This window comes from Rhagoletis zephyria, unplaced genomic scaffold (genome assembly GCF_001687245.7).
Source record: "Rhagoletis zephyria isolate East Lansing unplaced genomic scaffold, Rhagoletis_zephyria_1.1 Rzeph_scaffold_00020, whole genome shotgun sequence".
Classification (NCBI taxonomy): Eukaryota; Metazoa; Arthropoda; class Insecta; order Diptera; family Tephritidae; genus Rhagoletis; species Rhagoletis zephyria.
The window spans coordinates 943,889-949,772 of record NW_016157104.1 but is presented as its reverse complement, the minus strand read 5'-3'; positions in this window follow the sequence as shown (position 1 = coordinate 949,772).

Sequence of the window (5,884 nt, the reverse complement as noted above, 5' to 3'; positions counted from 1 at the left end):
AACCCTTAGTTTACCGCCCATTGGCCAATTTGCGGAAAACCGTGCCGCGAAATCCGCACGTAGATTGACGGTCATAGGGAAATTCAATTTCAGAACCTTTGGGCACCGCTTAATTGGGGCGGGAAGCACAAGCAGCACAGACTTCATGGCACCTAGCTTTAAGTGCACAACGGTTGAGAAGGGGGGGTGGCGCAAGGGAATGAAACCTAGCCATAGATCCCTAAGCATTTTTACGGACGGCTCTAAAGTGGTTAGAGGAGTGGGTGCCGCGTTTACTGCCGGAAACTGAACGTCAGGCGGACAGTAAGGCTACCTGACCATTACAGCATATTTCAAGCAGAGGTTTTCGCAATGAGGATAACTGCAGAGCTAGCCTTCACCGAAATGTCAATAAATTCAAAATTAAACCTATTCCAGGCGGCAATTAAGGCAGTTTCCTCATACAGTATTTCATGCATAAACGTCCTACGCAGCCGGGAAGCCATCGATAAGCTGAGAGAGATGCTGACAAAAGCCTACATATCTATTGGATGCCCGGTCACAAGGGAATCTAGGGTAATGAAATAGTATATGAGAATGCAAAAAACGCCACCAGTCTTCCCTGGAACAGAAAAATTACATTTGTATACCACCTCAACACTTGTACAATAAAATATACGATAATATGATTCGGCAGGAATGATTTACCCACCTACAAAACTGCAAAAGTACATACAAACGATTTTTGTTTTACACCGTCCCATACATAATGGTATTTTGCGTTGCCATATGGCAACACGGGGTCAATTTGGGCTAGCGTACATATCAACATTAGGTAAAAAGGGGAACAGTTCACATTACGCCCCGTGTTGCCATATGGCAACGCAAAATACCATTATGTATGGGACGGTGTAAAACAAAAATCGTTTGTATGTACACTTAAATTATATAGCATGCACGATTGTTTTTTATTGTTACTTATTACCATTAGAGTCACTTATGTTTTAACTAATATTTTATCACTGTCATATTTTGCAAATAAAAATAACGCTTTCTAGAAATTCATGCTTACTTCTACATATCGCTAGCTTAGAAAGAATAGTTGCTAAGTCCCATTTTAAAAATTTTACAGGAGAGGAAAAAATCTTCCCATAGCCATTTTCTTTAACTATTTCGCAAGACTTTGAATCAAACATTTTGCGCATTTAAAGCAAAGCAAAACTCCATAAGAATCAGAAGGATTCGATATTTATTAAAAGATGTCGTATTATTTTCGCCTTATCGGATTTGTAGTGCTTCTTTTGGACTTAGCAAATTTTCCTTTTATTGCTTATGAAGAGGAAAAAATTAAACAAGTACCTTTATAATTTTCGAAACGATGTGTTTTCAATTTCTCTAGCCTCCTATATCAAAATATTAGTTTTCCTAAAAAGTGGACTTAGCAACTTTTCACTCTAAGCTAGCGATATATGTCATTTTGATGGTTTTCTGCCACTTATAATTTTGTTTAAAGAAAACACTTGCATTACACTCCATAGACATCCAGGATCTAACGGAAGCGTAATCGTTTCGAAAGATACATCTAGCGTTCATATAAGCATTTTTAAGTAAGCGGTTTTTGTTTTACACCCTTTTAAACATGATGTATTTTGCGTAGCCATATGGCAACACGGGGTCAATTTGGGTTAATAGATTGCAATAGAGAAGCAGATCCACATGAACTTCAATCATATGTACCATCAGCTTATAAATAGATATATGCCATGACGTGTATAATTATTTCGGTTAATTTTTATCTCCTTTCATACTGCAGAAATTGGTATTAGTTTTTATATTAGCCTGGTCCCCGTATTAGTATTCTTCTTCGAGTTCATGCTCGTCTTCGCATTATCTTCGTCTTCGGATTTGTGCATAAGTTAGCTAAGACTTCTGAAACAGCTGGCAACTCTCCTAAATATAGTTAAGAAATAAACAAATCTCTAGCGTCTGATATTGTGACACCTACATAAATATTTCTTGTGCCTGATGAATTAAGTTAAATTTGATTTTTTAAATACATGACAACGTTCCTAAAAACAGTTAAAAAATAAAGCCTTTTTAAACCCATTTCATTTGATACCCATATTTTTAATAATTGCTTTAACTTATTAAACAATTTTCGAAAAAGAAAAGAATTATCGAAATCGGTTGACGTGGTCCAAAGTTATGCGGTAACATACATAAAAAAAAATATTCCGACGAACTGATAACCTACTCCTTTTTTGGAAGTCGGTTAAAAACAAAATCATTCGAGTCGCTTTCGAGCATTTTGGTATTAAACAAATTTTCAAATTTTTTTCAACAATTTTTTGCCTTTAAATGCTCGAGATTTGTGGAATTTATATAAAAATTGTACACGATAATATTTCTACTGCTCCAAAGAACCTATATCCCGAAAATGAAAGTTATATCTGCCAACCATAAGTTGCTAGAGCACTTTAAAGGCTAAAAATTGACCCCAAAACAAGCCAATATTTACCGTTGTTTCTAGGACAGACACCTAATTTGTTACTTACATAAATGTATCTGTGGATAGGTTTGGAATTTTGTCTTTGAAACGGCACACTTTTTTGAAATCGCTTCATTAGTTCTCGTGCAATAAGCGTTTTCGTGAAGCTCTAAAAATTACAACTACAACATTTGAGCATAGCCTCCATATCGAAACGTAAGACGTATTCTACGTCAAAATTAAAACGACCATCGCAGATTTCTATTATATGAGAATATCAAGCAATCGTGAAATAAACTGAATAATAAACAAAACATTAAACTCTACTGAAATTTTGTTGTTTCGCGAGCATGCTTGCAAGCATAAGCAATGTTTTAGTGCTTATCTAAACGCTTAAAATGGATTTTTTCTTGCTTATTTTCTTCGGCGCCGCCCATCACTGCTGCAACAAATATGCCGCTACAAAAGAAAATTTTAAGTCTCTGTGTGAGGAAGGTTATCAATTTATCTGCATTTTTTTTATATATAATGTACCGGATAATTTTGGACCACGTGAACCCTTTTCGATTATTCTTTTGTTATCGGAAAGATGGTACCGCAAGGGTTATTTTAGTTAAGTACCGATCATTGTGTCATAAATAAATTAACCGTACTCCTAAATTTTTATGTGAGCTTTGAGTCGGTTGTGTATTATGTTTAAATATTAATTGTTCTGGCACCACTGCTCCAAAGCTATGCTCCTCAAAATTTTTGAAAAAAAAAAAATTGAATAAGAATCAAAAATGGCATTTTATTTTATTACATTATATATTGTTTATAAATGAATTAAATTTTTTGAGAAAAATATACCGTAGTAATTTGAACATTTCAAAATTACATTGCTCGACTGAAAAATAAGATATTTGGGCTAACTCGACGACACACAGTGTGCTTTTTTAACACTTCATCAGAATTAATCGTAGCGATTTCGACAGAAGCAACATTTTGATATGATACAAAATGGCTTTGAAAGCTAATGTAATTGCCTTTCACGGGAAAATATTACAATTGAGCCACAATTATTCCTTCACTTTAAAAAATTTGGTCAAAAATAGTGTTCTTTGAAAAAATATGCAAAGTCCAACTGATGTATTAAAAAAAAAAAAACATTTTTTGTATTTTTTATTGTACTAATACATATTACAGATTTGGAGACGAGCAACACGATTCCAGTGTTCAAAATTCGAAAAATATTCGAACAATATGTGCGTTTTAGTGCAATTCAAGATCTTTAATTTAAGCCAAGGTAGAAGTCTCTCAAAGGGCCTTGAGAGATAAATTATTATGATTATTATTACTTTCGTTTATTTCCCCCACCGTAGATCCGTCCCTGATGACAGTACCACTACAAATCTTGCTTTACAGCTGCGGCCAGCAGCTACTGGTGGGACAATTCAGTAGAATTTATATTGTTTTACATGCATTTCGTGTCACGAAAGACACATATACAAACACTGTAAAAATAACAACAGAAGTGAAAGGAAAATAAAAGTTATACAAAATAAACGCAGAAGTCCTGTAAAATCTTTCCAACTACACGTGGCAAAAGCTTACTAATTTTCATTAAAAATTCAATTGTGCTTTGAGATACATAATAATAATAATAATAAATTGGCGCTTGCACATAAGTTAGTGTTTGGCCGAGCTTCTCCTCCGATTTGTGGCGTGCGCCTTGATATTGTCACACAAAGCGGAGGGACCTACAGTATTACGCCGACTCCGAACGGCGATTGTATTTTTTATGAGAAGCTGTTTTTCAGACAGGCAGAAATACACTCGGAGGTTTGCCATTGCCTGATGAAGGACGACCGCTGTTCAGAAAAAGCCTTTTTTCTATATTTTTTTGCGATGTTGCTTTGACCACGGCTTGAACCCAGGTGCTGTGGAGTGGAAGCNACGCCGACTCCGAACGGCGATTGTATTTTTTATGAGAAGCTGTTTTTCAGACAGGCAGAAATACACTCGGAGGTTTGCCATTGCCTGATGAAGGACGACCGCTGTTCAGAAAAAGCCTTTTTTCTATATTTTTTTGCGATGTTGCTTTGACCACGGCTTGAACCCAGGTGCTGTGGAGTGGAAGCGCACACATAACCGCGTCAGGACCTAGATTTACACTGATATACATACGTATGTAGAAGAAAACATTAAATCATTTTTTATAAGTGGGGATGTTTTTTAGAAGTAAATATTTAACTAAACGCGCAAAAATATTGGGCGAAGAGAAATAAAAAAATCTTTAAAACAGTTTCATAAAACATTTATTTCATTTAATGACGTGGTTTCCTTTATGAGTTATTATTTTCTGTCCATATAAATATGTGCATATAAGATGCGAATGCTNTGTTTTTTAGAAGTAAATATTTAACTAAACGCGCAAAAATATTGGGCGAAGAGAAATAAAAAAATCTTTAAAACAGTTTCATAAAACATTTATTTCATTTAATGACGTGGTTTCCTTTATGAGTTATTATTTTCTGTCCATATAAATATGTGCATATAAGATGCGAATGCTGCTAAAATTCTTTGAAGGCAATATTGAAGTAATCCTTAAAATTAGTATACGTACATACATATGTATGTATTTATGCTGATGCATTTCCATGGTGAAATTATAAGCAGGTGAAATAATAAAACAGGTTTCTCGCTTTATTTTCCTGACATGCGGCTCTCTTATACAAATTTTTAAAGGCAAATTTTCAAATAAGATAGGGTCAAATCTTTCATCTCGCTCTTATTACTACACCTGGAATAATTTCACCATGATGAGGTTCAATTGATAGCATGCGCACCTCATAGGGTTAATTTGTTTGTTTACAGTTTTTTGACATTATAACTAGCTACAAGAGAGTTCGAGCTAGTTGTCACTTCTACCTTGTTAAATATGCTTTGGACTTAGCGGTAGCGTGATCGTTTAGAGTTTCATGGGTACGACTCCCGCTGAAGTCTAAGTTAGACTTCAGTCTATCTTGTTACTCTTTTATAAGAGTTTGAAAAACATGTATTTTGAAATAAAAATTGTTTTGTCACGCATAAAGAAATATTTCAGGGCAAAGGAGTATACACTGATAGCATGCCTAGACATCGATGGTGCTTGCAATAATATCGCGCCAACTGCAATCGCATCGGCTCTAACGAATTTAGACATCGACTTACAGCTAGTCTCACTCGTATACCAGGTGCTTGTAGGCAGAGTCGTGTTGGTGGAACTGACATGAGGATCGCTGGATAAATGCTACGGTTGTAGGGACGCTGATGCTAGGGGAATCCCTAAGATACCCAGGCAGAGTGTTGCGAATGCACTGTGCTAAGAACAGAATATACTTACAGCAGTTAATTAAAAAAGCAGCAGTAACCATCTACAGCTGTAAGGAGTGCCGC